This window comes from Phalacrocorax carbo, chromosome 5 (genome assembly GCF_963921805.1).
Source record: "Phalacrocorax carbo chromosome 5, bPhaCar2.1, whole genome shotgun sequence".
NCBI lineage: Eukaryota > Metazoa > Chordata > Aves > Suliformes > Phalacrocoracidae > Phalacrocorax > Phalacrocorax carbo.
Window position 1 is genome coordinate 38411263 of NC_087517.1, and position 19564 is coordinate 38430826.

General features: G+C 43.0%; 1 protein-coding gene across 25 annotated transcripts in view; it reads left to right on the forward strand.

Moving 5' to 3' along the window:
* The window catches only part of MAP2 (microtubule associated protein 2), a 238636-nt gene that overhangs the window by 44619 nt on the left and 174453 nt on the right, over positions 1-19564 (forward strand). For all 25 annotated transcript variants that reach the window (XM_064452055.1, XM_064452060.1, XM_064452063.1 and 22 more), the window contains exon 2: positions 3923-3978. The gene's annotated coding sequence lies outside the window, so the exon portion shown is untranslated. The remainder of the gene's footprint in view (positions 1-3922; positions 3979-19564) is intronic.

Sequence of the window (19564 nt, forward strand, 5' to 3'; positions counted from 1 at the left end):
AACTGCTAGCTTTATGCTTTGGAGGATTATCTCCTGTCTTAAGGCATATCTGTGTTGCAGACAACAGTTAACAGTACTAGGTTGATGGCTCTGACAGAAGAGCTCTGGAAAATCTGACACTGGAAGCTGAATGTCCAGGTGTTCACTTTACTTTTCTGCAGGGTGTGACTTGCCTCCACACAATATAGCAGAGAGGAATGTGGGTTTGCACTCCAGCTCCTCTTATGCAAAGTCATATACCTGGGCTCAGCTTGTTGGGCTTCAGCTAAGATTCTGGTGGATGAAGCTGTGTACTGAAATGTTTTTTGCTGCCTCTGGAGCAGCACTACTACGGCACTTTGCATCATTGAGTTTCATGGCGTTGATATTGGATGATTTTGGACCTAATGAAATACCTGAAAACTCTCTCAGCACAGTGCTTTCCTTCTGCCTTGTCACGTAAAATATTGCAAAGAAGCGAGCCTCAGACTGACCCCTCTGAGAACTTGTTTAAGGGCCTGAAGAGTATAGCATGTTTGTGCTGCCCAGTAAATACGCTCTACTGTAACAGAAAAATAGATTAGACCAGTTTGTCTTGATTGGTTCTTTACAGAAGCAGATTTGTTGATTTTGACCATCTAACCATCTTTCGGGTATTTGTAATTGATGAACAATTAATTTCAGGAATCTGAATTAGACTGACCTGTCTCTAGTTCCCTTAATGGTCATCGCCCTCTTACCTTTTTATGGTGGTCCTGTGCATGCCTTTAGTCAGCGCTTTAGGACTTCCCTCATTTCCTGTGAGTTTGCAGTGTCAGTGGTTTCATCTATTAGTGTGTGGTTGTTTTGTTTTGGGAGGGGTTTTGGTTGGTTGTTTTTTGTTGTGGTTTGTTTTTTTCGTAATAAAAAAATTTGTAGTTTAATTTCATCTGTTTCAGCTGACTTACCTACGTGTGTCTCTTAATATTTTTTAAACATATCCCTCTGTTTTGGTCAGCACTGTAGTTACTTGATATCCCAGCTTCCTTTTGCCACAAAATAGTTTACCTTTGTATCTTTATTCCATCACCAGCACTTGTAGCTTTCCTGTGGCCTCCCATGAAGCCCTGCTGACCTATCCAGAGTTGCTTGAAATCTGTTGTTTTTTGAGATTCACTATCCTTAATCTGCTGCACTAGTTCCTTCTGTTGGATTAGTTGATGTTGTCATTTCATGATCACCATTATGCAATCCATCTCCTGCCTTCAGATTTTCAGTTTCTCCCTTTTAGCCAAACCAACTCCATCTTCTGAAATGAAACGTTCCCAGCGTGTTAGAAGATCTTGATGATGTCCAGCTGTGCCAATGGATACTTTGGAAAAGCACAGCTGTCTTCATACTGTGTGTCCCTCTCTTGGGGCTGGCATATGCTGAAAGATGGCAAATACTGGACAACTTTATTTTGCTATTGCATGTTACTGGAAAGCCGTTAATGAAAGACCTTGCTAACCAGATCTGCCAGTGTGACTCCTTGCAGGAATACCAACTTCACATAGAAGCTGACAGCATTAGCAAATGCCACTGTAGTTATAGGAAAGGGATAGATAAATTATTCAATATAGGCATGTTTTTTAAAAACAATTCCTGGTTTTATTAGCCAGCAAGCATTCAGAAGAGAAAATCCCAACATGTTGCAGTGCTAATTGTGTTTTTGCTGAGTCAAGTAATTTGCATGGTACTTTATTTATTAGTAGTCTTATCCTAAATGTGTCCTGGGTGTTCACCACAGGCTGTATGAGTCAGGGCTGTGCTTCTCAAAATCTGGAGGTTCCTAAACCAGAGTTAACTGAGTGTAGCTAAAGCAGGAAAGTAAATAGGTGTCTGATCAGTGTTTCACAACCATATTATCTTGCTAGCAACAAATCTGTTTCCCTTTTATCATGACCCAAACTATTAGGATGAGTCTAGAGTCTCTCAGGGAGTAAACATTGTGGACATTAAAGATGCTGGGAGTTCTGCCTGCTGGAGGTGCCAGGGTTGTGTGCTTGTTCATCATACGCTCATCAGAAGATTTATAAAAGGGATCCTGCTGGTGCCGTCCCTATTCATCTCTTGCTTTGGATATGAGCTGGGAGTTCCTGAGAGATTAGGAGGTGCTGAATGGGGTTTTGCTCAAGAGGGGAATGTTTTGTATGGGTTGTTTGATGGTTGTATTTTGCTGATCATTATTAACAGTGTCTCGACAAGTAGCATCTTTCTAAAGGATGCCAAATCTTTGGTGCATGACACTGCACCTCGGGGTGGGGCCTTAGACAAATCTTATTTAGCAAGTTGAACCGGCTTAGAGCTAATTTCCTTCTCAGACATATGGAATTAACCAAAGACAATAGGGACCACGCCTGGCCAGCATATTTTAAGAACTGACTTTTCATTTTCAGGTATTGGGAGAAAAGAAGAAATAGTTAAGCTTGAGTTTCCTTCCCTTTTTCTTCTGGTTACCCCTCCATCTTTATTCTCAGTTACAGCAGCAGTGTGCAATACAGACTTAATCTTTTTTTTTTTTTTGCCTTTCAGGAGTTGCCCCATGCTTAAAAGCAGGAGGTAGGGATGGGGTCTTTGCTTTCTGATTATGATTTAGCCACTGCCTCGTGTCAACTTTGGCAAGACACTGAATCTGTCCTTCACTACCTTTCTGTGCAATGAAATGCTTCATTTCTAAGTTTGATAAGGTCAGAAGCAAGACTCCCGTTACTCTCAGTGGCAATCCCTGTGCTCATGGGTACAGTGAGACATAGCTGACTAAAAGTACAAAGTGCTTTTGTTCTTGCTAGCATTTATCTTCTCCCCACCCTTCCCCTGCCAAGCACTGAATGTCTAATATAGCTATGTCCAACTGTGATTTTTTTTTTTTTTAAAGCTACATTCTGGCAGAAGTTAATTCTTCAAGTAGGGTGCATGCTGATTAAGGGTGATAGTACTGGAAAATTATCTGTTTGGCTGTTGGCTTGAAGGTGGGAAGGCAAGTCAGTCTGTTCTCCCTTCTTCTGGGGCAATTCAATGCAATTTGTAAATACCGACAATTTGCACTTCATAGGTGCTTCTCCCTGCCCAGCGTTTCCCAGGATTTTCGAAGCAGTAATCAGTCCTAATTTATACTGTTGCAATGATAGCATACTCATTTTAAGATAGTAGTAGTAGTAGTAGTAACTAGAGCACAAAGTAGTTCAGGATGTGCCCAAGGTCATGGAATAAACAGCTGTAGCGCCTGAGAGAATTGTCCTGTGACTGCTCGGTAGCACTTCCCCGTTGCAGCTTTTCTGTAGTATGTGATACTCAATTACAGGATATTCAATTTATAGGTCCCATCAGTCTGGGCTGCTGTCTGTAAGCACATAATTTTCTACTGTGTGGTATAACTGTGTGATTCCTGGAAACAAGGAAGCTTTTGGTAAATAAGTCGTATTATCTATGTTCTTTCTTCGCTGACTCCTTATACTTTTGGTTGTTGCTGTTACCACCCTTTGTAATTTTTGGTGAATCATCCCCAGTGAAACCAGATACTAGGTAGATCTGCTTGCAGATCTCCTTTCTGTAAAGTAAGAAGTGGTTTAATTGTTTCTGTGAAACTCTGATCCTAGCAGAAACCATCAGTGTATGCTGTGTTTCAGTGGAATCTGCTTTTCTGTGGATCCACTTTATATGAGAACAGGCATTCTGAAGGCCCAGGCTCTTTGGTGGGACATGGTCTGATGCATATGACGGGATGTAATCTGTGATGGCAGGAGAGGCTCTGGTCACTGGAATGGTGAGTTTGGTGTAACTCTGCATGTTACCAAAAGCAGAGAAGGAAGGTATTTTGTTGATCACATGTTGCAATTTATGAGTCTTTAATTAATTTAATAAAATATGAGAGCCTGTTCCCTTTAACAGCCGCCACTAATTGAGAGCTCTTGCTTTGTTGCAGATTGTGGAACCCTGAACTCAAATATCCTGTGACTGACGTGACGACGACACCAAAAGGTGAGATTTCTGTGTTTTGTTGGTCTTGTATCAGTCAGGCAATGCTGCACATCCTGACTTTTCTAGGATGGATTGCCTAATGAGTCTATGTGGCTTGTTCAAACATAACCAAATAGTTTGTCTGCATGTACGTTTGTTATGTATTTTGAAGGTGTTTTAAACAAAGACAATGTGCTCATCTCCTGGGCTATACAGTGAAGGTGTTTATGGCACAGAGGTGGAAACTTAAGTGAAAATAAAAATACAGGGGGATTTTTGCCAACTTTTTAATGCAGGTGTCTTGTTTTCTGTAGGCAATGTCCTATTGGCAGTACCAGCTGAACTATCCAAAAGCTGGTGCTGCTGAGTACAAGCACTGCAAGCTCAGACTATGATGTGGCATTTCTCTCTTCTCACACTTCAGATTTAGGGTTCATGGTTGCCAAGGATATTTTCTACAACATGCACTGACTACTTGTCTGTCAGTCACTGCATGCTCACCTTGTTTGAGGGTTTGTTGCTCTGCTCTGTTGAAACATTTTATTGAGGTTGTTTATGGAATATGCAAATTTGCAACACAGCACAGATGCAAAGAAATGCTGATCCCTGGATTTCCCACTGCACCCTGGCATTATCTGTTCAGAGGAGGGTTTGTGTAATGGGTGCAGACAGCTCTTGGTTATCTGAACAACACAGAGAGAGCTGGTAAATACCATTTTCACTTTATCCAGTGGTTGTTGCAAGGACAATTATTTGGTCCTTCCTCATCAGCCAAAAAAGTGCTTATCTCAGCTATTTGAAGTTTTCAAGCACCAGGTTTATCTGTTGACATTGCACAGCCATGATGAAGTCAGGTTTTGTGTTTTGTTTTTTCCTTTGTTTTTCTGGAGCTGGTTCTTGTCCTTCTTTCTAGGGTGATGAATGGAGTAAAGACTGGGACATCTGTTGCCTATGTCTGTATGCTGGGGGCGGTTCCTTCTGGCTGCAACATTGCTGCTTTTATTGCAGCCCCTCTTTTCTCTTGGAGGCTGTGGTTCTCTTTTCCTATGTCTGAAGGCCTGAGTCTTTCTAAAGCAGGAGAGTGAGTGGCAGTATCTCAGTGCAGAGCAGCAGTATTGCTGCTGTGTATTTCGGAGTGCAATGTTTGTTGCTAGCTCTAAAATACTGCATTATAAGTGTGATGGGCTCCAGTGCAGGCATACTGTTGGTATTTTCAAGATGCTAAAAAAAATTGCCATAGTCTTTCAAGCCTTGTCTCGTGTGTGCTTGTGGAAGGCAGTGAGAGAAACAGGTGAGGTGTGAAAATTTGCCAGCAAGCTTCCAGTTGTCAACATACTTGATTTGAAACTGCCATGGTCCTGCTCATGGTATTAATCCTTTTCCAGCTAGGAAAGGTCTATCTTTGATTCCAGTGAGTGCAAGATGCTGCTTTTAGCTGCTCCTTGTCAGCCTCTGCGTGTCATTGAACATGATTCATTAGGCAAATATTTAAATGGTCAGGAAGAGCTGAGTCTTTCAAAGCTATAATGAGGCCAAGCCCAGCAACTCTAATGGAAGAAAGTGATTTGAGGATCTGAGCTTAAAGTGTAGATAAAGCTGTTTGTGGGTGCTCTTTGCAAAGAGCAACACTGAAGTTGAGGAGAATTCATTCTGTGTTTTAATTCACTGGTGTTAGTCTGAGCTTCAAAAGTCTTGATGGCGGGTGTTGAACGTGCTGTCTGATCTTACTAAACACTCATCACAAAAAGCAATGTATGTAACCAGGAAAGTCAGTGCAGGCTGGGGAGCTGTTGACTGAAAGGGATAGGTAAACTCCTGTCTGCTTTTAGGAGTAGTAATGCAATTCTCCCTGTGCCCAGAATACGGGCACTTTCAGCTGTGTTTGAGCAGCTCACAATTTACCATGTGGAGAAGACGTTATCTTGCATAAATAGAGAGCAAAAAAGCTGCTTCTAATTAAATAATTGGTTCTCTAAATCCCATTTTAGTAAGCTGATCATACAATGAGTGCCGGCTGCAGGAGCAGCCCCAGACTGAGAGTGAATAAACACTTTAAATTTTGAATTTTGTTAGTTCTTCTGTCTGATACTATTCGATTTCCTTCTTTTCCCACATGAATCTCAGGCATGTTGAGATCATGTTACTTTTTCACAGCATGCTAAATGTTCAGCGCTCCCTTTTGTCCTGATAGCCTTCCTTATAACCCTCTCTTAACCTTGTACACAACTCATTTCCTTGGTCTGACTGTTGTGTTGCATTCTGAACTGCACCAAAACACTTTTCTCTCTCCTTCTTGCTCATCACATAGCAGTTCTGTATCTTGCACAAAGGAGTGAAAGCAAGACCATTTGTTTCAGACCTGTCTCTGCAAGCTCAGGCACATATTGAACCTAAATAGTACCTAATTTTTCACACTTGCAGGCAATAAAGCCCAAATCCTCAAAAGAAAACATTAAACATAAGCACAACACTTCTGTTTTACTGAGAATCTTAAAAAAAAAAAAAAAAAGCCAGCAACAAAGCCATGTTTTTAAATCTTAGGAAATAGTTCTCAGACCTGCACTAGTTTGTGGTGAATTTCCATGTGGTATGACGAAAAAAATGGAGAGAATTTTTTTCAAAACCCCAAAGATCTGCATTGCCTAGCCTAACATTTTAGGCCCTTGTGTGTGGCTGCTGCTTGCAAGAAGTGTGCTCTCCCAGTGCTTCTCCTGCAGAGAGCAGTGTCTGTAGATCAGTGCCTCAGGAGGGCTGTGAAGATCACATGTGGTTGAGCCATTTTCTGGAGAACCTCTCTCTTTCCATTGAATCTAGAAAAAGCTTTTAGTTTTTGGACACCTCTGATCTCTGTTGAATGTGAGGTATGAAGAAACAGTGAGCTGGTGTCCTTAGACAGATCTAGCTGAGCATTTACCTCTATACTGTTAACAGAGTGATATGACAGCTGTGATCACCATTTATACCATGGAGTATTTGTCATTCTGTCTTTAAAATTGCTGCTCTTTTGGGCTGTTTATCTTGTAAAAGTGGTCTGCTATAGCACAGCAAATAAATGATTGTACTAAGACATCTGATCTCTTGGAGAAATCTAAGTGTCATCACACCAGGGTGTATTGGTTCTCTAGTTTCCAGTGTAAGGTTATGCACCTTAAGTTGTTTTCTGGAGCTGCTCACATAGACTTATCATTGCCAGTCTCTCCTACTCTGCTGCTAGGAACAGTAAGCATGAAGGGATTCAGCAATGTGAACGGCTCCCACAGCAGAGGTTCCTGAGGGGGGCGGTGCCATGTGTGTGGGACAGGGGAGTGAGGACAAATGGCCAAACCACGAGGATGTTATCCTTAGGCCCACTCCTTTCTCTGTTACAGATTTCCTGTGTGATATTCTTCTCTTTATGCTAAAATAAAAAGGAAAAGAGAAAGCCAGACTCGCTTCCCTGTTGAAGGCATTGACATCACATCCAGCACCCTTTGATTTCATGCTAAGGGCTGTTAAACACCTTAGAGAGGGTCACGTGAGGCAGAAGCTATTTAGATTGAACCATGGCTGTTCATGTTGAAGTCACAAGGAACTTGAGCTTACACACACACCATGCCCCCACCCCCCCCCAAAAAATTTCCAGTCAATTGTCCTTGTGTTGTTGTTCCAAGTGCTCCTCTTGTAAGAAGGAGCCCTTCCGCATGTGAGGAAGAGAGAGGCAGCATTTCTCCATCTAGAGGTCTCTTGTGTTTGCCCCAGCAGCGCTTTTCTGGGATGCGCAGCGCACCACCATGCTCTCTCAGTTGGCAATCCTGTTAGCCCTGGGTGGCTGCAGGGCTGTGGTCTAGCCAGTATGCTGAAGAGCTAGAAAATGTGTCCAGGGCTACCTCCAGCAGTTTAGGATGGAGGCCATCAACCTGCGACGTTAACCAGCTCTGTCTTGTGGACTGAGTGTACCTTGCAGACCTTTGCAATGCTCCCCATGTTTGTACATGGAAAGGCAGGAAGGGAGTCTGTGTGACACTTTCTTCCCCAGAAGCCTGTGGGTTGGATGGGGACCAGGGAATCCCGTCTGCCCTACAACCTCTGCCAGGGAGGAAACGAAGTGGGAGGGTGTTGAATGAAGGTTGTGGCTGTAATGTCTTTTCTCCAGTAGTGCAGGCAAACCAGCTGGCACCCATATGACTCTGAACCAGCTATGCTTGCAGTATTCAGTCCAATGGACCCGATTTCTGATTGTCACGGCTCTACTGAAGTCAGCACAAGTATGTCAATATTGCACAGCAGCAGAACTGGCTTGTTTTTTTCTCTTCCATGTGCATCTGGGCATTCAGACTGCATGTCCAAACCCCACCCATTCAAATAATTCAAAGCCTGAGGTTATGAATATACAAAAATAGGTGTTCTTTTTAAGGGCCACTTTGTTTTCCATTGTCTGAGATTACGTATAATGTATAAAGATGCAGAGCTGAAAAAGTGGCAGTTTTCTGAGCCAGTAGTAAATGCTTGAGTTAATGTTCTCCCAAAGACCAGATTTGAAACCCAGAGGCAGGGCCAGAAAAATATTTATTGAGGGGGTATCTGAGGAAGCTGTTTTTATTGATGCCAGCAGCTCCCAAGTGCTAGTTAGTTAACCAAGTAAGTGTTTGTGGGTTGTTTTTAAATTACTAATTCCATTGCCAGCAATGTCTTCAGGAAAAAAACAGCAAATGGGAGGAACAGGTGGTACACAACTTTTTTTTTCAAAAGGAAACAACATATTGTAGAACTGCAATCGTCTGCTTCTACTTAATGCTCAATCTTCAAAGTCTCTCTGATGAAGTTCATTTATGTGGAAAAAACTGCTAGACCAGCCCGTAGGCCCTTAACAATTTTAGTTTTTTTAATTCTTGTTTTAGTAATTCAGTGGTGTAAAAACATATCCCTCTTTACCTCCTGCATGCCATGCCAGGAGGCTGGGAGGCAGTAGGATAACAACAATTTTGATTAGATCCTTCTCCACAGCAATGAGTGGGGAAGGTTTACGTTAGATATTTGGAAAAACTTCTTCACTGAAAGAGTGGTCAGGCATTGGAAGAGGCTGCCCAGAGAGGTGGTGGAGTCACCATCCCTGGAGTTATTTAAGAGATGTATAGACATGGCACTTCAGGGCATGGTTTAGGAAGAATGGTAGTGTTGGGTTGACAGTTGGACTTGATGATCCTAGAGGTCTTTTCTGACCTTAATGATTCTATGATTCAATGTGGGTAGGAGCTAGGCCCTTTCTTTGTAATACAGCAGTGACATCTTCTGAGACAGTATTCAAGAAGAGATGTTATGCCCTTTAATTCTAACCTGAAAAGTTTAAATTAAGCAAGGCAAGTCTGTTTGGAGAGAGAAAACATCTTTTATGAGATGATCTGATATAGCAGGAAAAACAGGCAAGTTTGCAGGTGAGTGGTAAAGACCTCAATGAAAGTTTCTCTTCTTGAAAGCTTTTCTTGGTGTTTCTTTTTTTGTCTCCCCCCTCCCTGCTGTAGGAGATGTTTTCTCTATCTGCAAGGTTTGCTTCATTTAGAGTCTTTGAGCATAGTGGCTGTAATGCCTTTATGACTTGAGTATCTTTTGCTATTGGTGGGGAGAAAGCATTTTAGTGTGTAGCACTCAGAGATAAAAGCTTTTCTGTTAGTTACTGTCCCAACTCATAGTCTGTTCATAGATTTTTGTCTCCATTCCTTATGTCCTCACACATTTCTGGAACCATTAGCACTCAACAGATGATATGTCAAGAGTCTTTCCTTTCTCCCATGAAGTCGCTTGAGTTTTTTTCCCACTGGTACCAGTAACAACAGAACCAGGGTTAAAGTTATTTGATATTATAGGGCAGTATGGAGGGTCTTGCTGCAGCTCTGCATAAAGGGAATGTCAGATTTACCCTGCGGCCAGGTCTGTAAGAGAAAAGGAAGACAATCATAGGAGGAATCAGTTATTTTTCTTCCAGCTCTTAACTATGGCAGGCATAAACATGCCTCATTATCTAAAGACATTACAGTACTGTTTTTAGCGTTGCTTCTTGACATCATAGAATCATAGACTTATTGATTGGAAAAGACCTCCGAGATTATCAAGTCCAAGTGCCAACCCAACACCACCATGCCTCCTAAACCATTCCCTGAAGTGCCATGTCTACACAGTTTTTGAACATCTTTGGGGATGGTGACTCCAACTCGCTGGGCAGCCTCTTCCAGACCTTGGAAGCATATGGGATTAATGGGACCCACTCACCAAATTTGTGATTTTCAGACTTTGAGGTGTGGACAGTAGAATTCAGTTCATTTGAGCTTCAATTCATTTGTCTGAGGAATGTATAAAGGCTGGAATTATTTCACTTTAAAATTTTAATACAAAAGCCCACTGTTTTTGCTTGGAACTGAGTTGCCTTTTTACTGTTATAATCATCTGGTTATTTTATTGTATGAACTAAACACATAAAGTCTTTTAGGCTACACAAATCACATATCTTCTGTTACCTCTGCTCTGGATATTTGCATGTAGCTGAAATAACGTTGTCAAGCCATCAGGTTTATAATTCCTAGTCTGTTTAGGACCAGTGTCTCAAATACTGATGAAATCAGGTCAGCCTTATGCATCTAGGGAACACAGTCTGCTTCAGTATGGGGAATGTTAGCCCAGGAGGTGAGAGAGTTGAGCATGAATGGGACCTCATAACACTTTGATCCTGACCAAAGAAGAGGAAAACACTTATTCAGAGGTCTGTGTCACTGTCGTCCTTATTTAAACACTGTTGCATAGGGGTCTGTTTACACTTTGCTGGTTCTTTCCATCACATAGGTTTATAATCCAAATGCTGTACAACATAGTTCTTTGCATTGCTAGACATTTATATAAATGGCGGTATGGTGCACTTTGTAGTGGTGGTTGCTTTGAGCTGAGGCTTCCAAGGGTCCCTCTTCTGAACAAGAGTCAAGGGGAATTGTGTGGCTGAAAATGTGAAAACCTCAATCCTCAGTTTTTAAGTGCAGTCCTAGGAGAGATTTAGCTGTGGCACAGAATTGCAGGCAAGAATTCAACTGATTTGTGTGCTCTTAGCTGAGCTGTTGCACTCAGACTGCTCTTTCCAACTATTCGAATCAAAAGGTTAGAGCTAGGGAAGATGCGATGCATCACAGCGGTGCTGCATTTGAAATCCAGACCCTTATAAGTGTGTGTTTGTGGTGGGTGTTTTTTTGTTGTTGTTCCCCCCCCCCCCCCCCTTCCCTGAACTAAATAATGATCTTCCTATAGAAAACGTTCTGGGAGTATGTGCAGTGGGGGTAGGGGCAAGGCTCTGTGGTTGAATGTTTTCATTGGGGAAAGGCAGTGGGAGCTGAGACTGATTTGGAAAGACACCTGTCAGGGAATAGTGCCTGCCCAAAAATCCATGTCATGGAGTGGGATAGGAGGTGAATGGAAAGGTGCAGGGGTTCACTGTTTCCAAAAACAAACCTGTACTGAGTCACAAATGAGTTTGAACTCATACAGGACTGTGGGTAGAGGGAAACCTGTGTTCCCCATCAGTGTACAGCCCTGTGTCTTTCCCCACCTGAGACTGGGGAGCAATTTTAGGAGCCAGAAAAATGCCATGTTACTCTCTTGTGAAGGTGTGTAGTTCCAGACCTGAGGCAGACAGAGCGTGAAGGAGGAGCCTCCTTGAAGATCCATTCATGAAGTACAGAGGAAGCATTAGTATCTCCAGCTTGCATGCAAGGAAATGAGGCACATCTCAAGATGCTAATATTATCTGCAGAGGGTAGGCAAGTCTGCAGCCCAGCTGGCATCAGACTCCAGTCTCCTGAGCCCTGTGCAGTGCTTTGTTGTTTGTTCCATCAAAGTGCCATTTTCCACTGAACATCTTAATTAACAGCTTATCCTGATCTAACAACTAAGAAATAGCTCCATAATGCAAACAGAATGGACAGATAAGTGTATAAACTTACATTTTGCTTCTAATTAGAACACGGGGCACATGCATCTGAGGCATGTTATTGTGTGCTCAGAAGAAGAAAAGGACCCCAAACCATCAAGCAGGAAACTATTGCTTTGGATAAAAAGCTATTGCTTTTCTCAAGCAAATACAAAGGCAAGTTTCATATGTAAGCTGTGGGAGCTGACCTAGAAAGCTTGGACTTTCAAATACAATTCTGACTGATTCTGTCAGTATTTTTGTATTAACAATTATGTGTTTTCATAATAAGAGCTGAAACTGAGGATTGCTATGCTCAAGCTCTTCATGTCAGAATGCAATTGTGTGTGCTGTGTTTGTGCTAGAAAGCTTGAAGCATCAGGGCCAGATGCTTATTTGTCTCTGAAATTACTGTAGCTCCCTTGATTTCAACAGACTTGCACCCACATACATTTATAACGGCCAGCAAACAGGCTCAAGTCTCAGAAATGCACCATGAAGATACCGAGCAACATCTGTAACGTAGCAACAGGAAAGCCTTTATGCTGTTTTCATTACTGCTGGTCTCAGAGGTTGGCGGTAATAGTGAGCATATGGTGGAAGGTTTGCTTTCTTTTTGGTCAGGCTAGTCAAATTGTCTGGTATTGTAATGGCTACCAAATTTAAAACAATAGCCAGTTATGGTAGTGGGGCGAGGACCTAGCTTTGAGGATCCTCAGCTTTAGTTCAGTGCGGAGGGTTGGGAAGGCATCACACAGCAGCACGTCCCCGTGATTTCTTCTTGCTTTCCATGGGATTAACGCTTCCCCTGTGTGAAGTTTGGCCTTCCTAAATCCATCAGAAACTTTGCCAGCAGCATCTGGCATCTCTGTTTTCCCCTTCCAGGCCCTCTGGAGCACTGTTGCAGGCTGTGTGGGCAGCAGAAGCCCCAGGCTGCCATCCCACGGTAGGCTCTTTGATTCTGCTGCGTTGTCTGGGGGTGAGAAGGAAGTGCCTTTTGTGCGTGGCAGAGAGGAGCTACGGAGGCTTGGAAAAAAGTTGCGGGCCATGAGCAGTGGATTGTGTATTCCTCAGGATCAGCATCTCTGCTGGTGTTAATCAGCACCGAGGCCTGAGATCAGTGTGGCACCTGCTGCTGTGGCTGCTTTTTGCCTGCTGTCAGGTGTCTCACAGTCTTATGCAAATAAACCATTTAAGAAAATGAATTACTTGGATCAAGCCATTCTGGAAAGAACAGCATCAGATACTGTATAAGCCAGACAAATGCCTGAAAGATGTCCTATATTTACACAAAACATAGCAATTAGGTTTTCCCCTGGTATCTTTTGTGTTTTTCACATTGTTTGCCTATTATTTCTGCAAGGGTAGAGGGGGAGGTAGCGTGAGTGTAGTAACTACTGCCTGTAATTAGACAGCGAAAAGAAAAAAGGCCTTCTGGGTATTTTCTACGTCTTGGGATTTATTAGGTGTCTCTTGTGCTGACAGAACAAGATGTAAAATTGCTTTCAGTGTTCATCTGTCACCATGTGAGATGGAAGAAGCAAGTCTCACAAAAGCAGCGTAGTGCAGGAACTTGGCTTGTTTGTTTCTGCCCATCATGGGCAATTCCCTCCTTTTTTTAAAATGGTTTTCAGGTCTCACCATGAAATAAACAAAAGTCATTCTGTTTTTAAAAGTGCGGTACAGGGGAGAGCACCTTTCGTTTGAAGGGTGTTTCAAAACAATATTTAGAGCCAAGTTTGAAATGTTTGGTCTGTTTATACAGCACTGCCAATCAAATAATAAAATAATTTGCACTTTGGAGAAATCCTGTAGCCTACTTATCCCTGCAGGGAAATGTTACCTCTTTCACTGTGTTCTTTGGGGTAATTGAAATCATTTGAATGAAAAAAGGTAAAGATAGTGCGTGTTGCTGCATCTCAGCTGAAGCAGCTCTGCATTTTCTTGGCTGCTGTAATGAAGAAAAAAAACCCCTCTGCTCAGGAAGACAATAAAAACAAATGTGCAAACAGAAGCTGCTTACTAGTCATCCTACCCAGCTCCCTGGTAGGACCTGATGGATGAACTGGCATTTCTTAATTCCTTGTATCAGTCCTGGCTGGAAAGGCCAGAGAGAATAAAAAAGAAAGGGGGAGTCCCGCAGACTGTGCCGTTGCTGGTGAGAGGGCAATGCTGTTGGGACGCCCGGAGTCAAACTCCCTTCTGTATCACATGGTTGCAATGAAAGGAGCAGGTTTAAAGCTGGATGGGCCTTGCAGCCTGTTTGCTGAGGCAAGAAGGTTCCAATTCAGCTGAGCGGTACATGGAGAGGCTGCCTGGTTGGACACCCGTGGGCTTTAAGTGGTGTGTGCCATTTAGACCCTGCAGGTTGCCTGGACAACCTGCGTGCTAGGTAAGTTTATCTGGGTTAGGGGCAAACTGTAGTTGTTTTTTTTTTTTTAAAGATGTAAGTCAGGAGCAGAATGTCTGTTTCCTTCATGCTGGACTTCTCCCACCCTTCCTCAGTGAGTCCTTACAGCTGTAAAAAAGGTGAAAGCCCTGACTGGTGGGGGGGGGTGGGGTGGGTTGCTGTTGTGGGTGGAAGTGTCTCCTGTATTCCCAGCTGAAAAGATGAATCTTGAAGATGCAAGCACTCTGTTTTGGGAGCGGTATTTGTTCGACAGATCATAGACACTGGTCACTGAGTTGGTCTTTTTTAGACTGTAATCTCTTTGGGCATATTCAAATGTGAATGCCATGCTGTCTTCTGTGTTAGGTGAAGCATGTCATGCAGTTGTGTCATCTCCTTAGGTGACCAGCCTTATTGTAGGCTTTTGGAGTGCTTCTTTCCTGCCGTTCAACCAAAATGACTATCTGCCCATAAGCAATAGGTTAAGGGCTGGCTTAAGAAGGGTTCTGTTCTGTATGGTGTTTCCAGAAGCTACTTTCTCCAGCGTGTATCTGGTCACAGTGATGTTGCAAAGATGTGGGATCTTAGAGCTCTTCTCTGAGTGTGAATGTGTTTTGTATTTTGCTGTACTTCAGCTTAGTTATGGAGAAGAGAGGCATGGGAGATGCTAAGGGTAGTAACTTGCCTGTATGACACATGTTTTGCAGGTGAGGAGTGAAGCTGAAGGTTAACTAGCTCTCATGAAGGTTACAGAGTATATTTGCAGCAGAAGCAATCTGCATCTCACTTTTAATTTTTAGAATTAGTGACAGTGCGGAGGAGAGTAGGCAAGCTTCAGACAACTTTACTGTGGTTATGAATCATGTGCCTGGGCACAGTAACTGTGATTTGTGGGTTCAGGGCATTTATAAAGTATATGACTTTGTGGATAAAACTTGCTCTTGAAAGGGAGGGGGGGAAGACAGAGGTACATTTAGACAAAGTGGAGTGACTGAGAGCTGGTCCAGAAGTTTTCAAAAAGCTGTGGGGTATTTTTCTGTTTTAAACGTCTGTTTAGAATCTTTTAGCAGGAAACCCCAAGCTTAGCCTTACAGGTCTGGAAATATGGCTGGCCTGTCTGCAAATCCTGTGTTTCCCCCTTGCACAGAGCCCTTTGGAGCTGGAGCAGAGGGTGACATTTTGCAGAACCTTCTTTCTGCCAGAGAGGGCAATGTGACTCAGCCCTTCAGCCAGGTCAGTGTAGCTGAACCCTTGCTATAAGGCTAAGAGGGTGGTCAGTACATCCTTCTCTCTAATGGTGCGGAGCAGACGCTGCCCTACCTGTTAGGCTGTGTCTGCCTTGATCAGGAAGCAGTATTAGCTTCGTAACTAGCTTTATACAGCAGTTGGAAGTTGGGATTCAGGTGTAGGTTCAGCAGTGGTGCGTGGGGAAGTGGGGTGAAAGCCTGAGTTTTGCATTTGCAAGTGCAGACAATGAAGAGATTCTCAGGAGATGCTAGCCCACAGTGTGTTTTTCACATTGACTTTCACAGGAGCAACAGATTTCAGGAGGCTGTCATCTCCCTTAGGAGTCTGAAAATAGACCCCTCTGAGCAGGGGATAAGAAAGGTGATGCTTGAGCTTGGGACCTGGTCTGGTCAGGTTGCTCCTGGCCTGTCCTCCAGGTAGATTGAACGAAACATTTTAACTGAAAAAAATCCATATTCCTGAGAAGTAGCCTGTAAAATGTCAGTGCTTGCATTTTTAGAAAGGCAACTTTCTTCAGCTCCGATTGATTTCCTCTGCAGATATGCTACCTAGCTTTGTAGGATTACATGAACTGTGCCTGTCTCAATATATGTGCTGGTAGGCTCTTTGCATGGGAGCTGTCACATTTACCACTTTGACTTAAAACTGTCTTTGATTCTCCTGTTTAAATCTTGCTGCTTTCTGGAGATGTTTTCTGATCTCCACATGATCAAAAAGTATGCTGCAGACCCTCTTCTCCACCAGTGACCAGTGGAAGGGTATTGGTGAGTTGTCGGCAAATGGGTGCTACTCTTGCCCCTGTGCACATCCCCTGTTGCAGAGACCAGTCCGTGTGTTGTACGGGGCACTGCGTCTCTCCACAGAGGCCCTGTGATTGTGTCTCGTCTCAGTCTCGCGTAATGTGGTTGTGCTGCATTGTGCTAGAACATGCTTTTAAACTGCAGGACTTTTGAGTGCTGATTGCAAATTGAACAGGAAAGATTGCTTGGATTATCAGCAGGAAAACAGTAGAAGGCATGACCTTTCTTCTGCTCCTCCAGGCAGAGCAGAGATTTTTTTTGTAGCATTCTGCTTTGAAACAAATTGGTAAATAGCAGGGATGTTCTTATCTATAACAGGTTAGCTGCTGAGGTGTCCGCAGGCTTCCTAGGTGCTGAAGGAGATGGGGTGGAAAAAATGTTAAATAGAGATAAGAACTTAAAAAAAAAAAAGTCATGCAGAGATGAGGAAATAGCTTATTCAGGCAGGAATAACAACATCTAGGAAAACTATGCCAAATCAAGCAGTGCAGATGAAAATTTTGCCTGAGCACAGGCTGTGACTATTTACCATCATGAGGTTAGATCAGGGATAGCATAAGCTGCAGGGAGTGCAGCAGCTAGGAAATAAAAACGACTATAAGGTCAGTGCTCAGAGCCAGGTAAATGAGCCATGCTGTAGGACAGGACAGGGCAGTGCCAGAGCTCCCTGTAGATGCAGTTCCAGTTGTGACGTATGCTGGTGTCGTCCTTGACAAGGAGAATGGGGCTGACAGTGACTGGCTGTTTCTTATGGGTTTGCCTGAATTCATATTAATTTGCTGTGATAAAGTTAGTACAGCATGGCCTGCAGCTAAAGAACCAGTGAAAAACTTCAGGCCTCTGTCATGACCTTTGTTTTTAACAGTTGTCATACTTCACAGTACCTTGTAGTGTCTCTCTAGCCCCCTATGATACAGGAGTAAAGCCAGCTTGGCCACTGGAGTGAGGACTCCCCTGGCACACGTGAGCTTTGCAAGGGTCTGGGGAGAGCCTCCGACCTGCCTCCTGAAGGGCAGGGTGCAAATCATTTTAAAGGCTCTTCAGAAGAGAGAGGCACTGAGTTCAACCTCACTTTTTGTAAAACCATGTCTTCATGCCTCTGGGAATGACACTGGTGTCAGGTGTTAAATGCTGGTGGAGAATAAAGGGAAAGGCAGTGTCTTAAACATCTGAAAGTTTAAATTGTCTTTTAGTAAAAGTAACTTTCAGATCTCCATTTCTGTTTGCTAGCTGCTGGGTGAGAGATTTCCATTATCAAACGTGATTATGACCCGGGCATTTCTCCTGAGCTTTCAATATCAATTTAATGGCATGGATAGGGGAAAAACACAGGTCTATGTATTATGGGATACTTCTTTTGAAATGCTTTTCTTTTGAAATACAAATGGAAAAAGATACTTGTTAGAGAAATTCAGGAGCAGTTGGTGCATGATTGTATTATGAAGGATCTAAAATAGGTGTAAATAGGCATTTAAACATAACTTTTGAAGTATTGTAAATTGTGACCATTACATAATTCTGGGAGTGAATATCAGCAGGTGACAGTAACGCCACACCGGGCCTGTGCGTTCGTGTAGCAAATCTGAACTTAGCTAGACTTCCTAGACCAGATGTTTTCTGTGTTATATGAAACTGCAAAATTTAAACATGTAGCTTCTTCCCCAGACCAATCCTTTCTTATGATCTAAATTTTGGCCTTCATATCTGTGGCTGCAGCGCAGCTTACTTCTGTAATTTAGCACCGTTGCTGGTCCTTCACGGTTCTGCTGGCAGCACAAGAGCCAGGCTCTGCTGCAGTATCGGATTTGCAGTGCAGCAACGGGAGCGTTTGCGGAAGAAGGTGCTAGTTAGCATGTGTATGCGGAGCAGAATGTGGTCCTTAAGAAGGACAGAAAAAAGGTGCTGGGGATGGGGGAGTTACCTAGTCCAAGCTGGTGAGTGGCTTTTCTAGGAATGATAATTTTTAGCCACATAATGGAAATAATAGAACCGGCCTAAAAAGGGTCAATGAGGTGATGGAAGCTCAGCAAGTGGTGGAAAACAGTCCTAGCTTTTATTGCTCTTTATTAGCATGATAGTAGGATTGATCCAAAGCTTGTTCTATATGTAAAAGGACTCTCTTTGTGACCAGGACTGGCTTTGGACACTGTGATACAGGGCTGAGCATGGTGTATATAATCTCTGTATATGTCGATCCCTTGGCCAACAGAAAGGGAGAGTGGTGTTCAGGCAGGCTGTGCTCAAAACCCTGCTGTTGACTTCCCAGGTGACCACAAGCAATATAAAATTAGGGCTAATGATACACTTAACCATGCAACTGTGGAGCAAGTGTGCTGTTTGTTACATCTGTATTAGCAGCGTTGCTGTTCAGAGAACTGGTTTCATAAAAAAAAAAACAAACAACCAAATTGTTAGTGAACTGTTTGGCATCTTTTTGAGAGAAGCCTACAGTTTACTGCCTGCAGAGCACTGAGGAGTAACTAGTAAAAGCTGCTTGAAGTCCTAGCCAGATGATGGAGCCAAATTGTGATTATGATTGTGCATCACAAAAGCTGTCTGTTTGGGAGGGGATTTAGCTATTTGTTCATTCATGGCTTAGACCCCATCACGCAACAGCAGCCACACTTGTGCAAACATTTGCTCATTCTGTAACAAAACCACTGGTATTGGAAGGTTAGGAAATGTAGCATTTTTATATTAAAAGGCAATAGGTAAGCTTTGCCTGTAGCTGTAGACCTTGTTAAGTAATATGTTATTAAGCTCAATTAGAGTGGCACAGTGAAAAATGGGTGTAATACTTCTGCAATGAAACAGCATGTAAAGACCTGAACAAATCAAGTACTATTACTATGAATAATGTTCCCTCATATGAGTAGAACTGCTGAAGTCAGGGGTCCTACGCCTCTGCTGCATGGTATATCTGTTACTGTTTTGTTGACTTTGATGCTTCATGTCGGCTGAAACATTTAATGTTTTTGTTTTGAAACTCAGTAACTGAAACTTGCTAATGCGGTGGACAAGGCGTCTTCCGGGATCCTCTCTGCTTTGCTGGTATGGACTTAAAAGGAACAGCCTCTCCGTTCCCTTTCTCACCAACCATACAAAATTGCAAGCTAGGTTGCCCTGTGATAATACGCTTTTTTGACTGTGTGTAAAACCGTGCTGTCTCTGCATGATCCATGTAATACATGGGAAAAAATTCTCCATCTAGTAACTGATGAGGGCAATTTCCTGTAAGTCAGCTCTTCT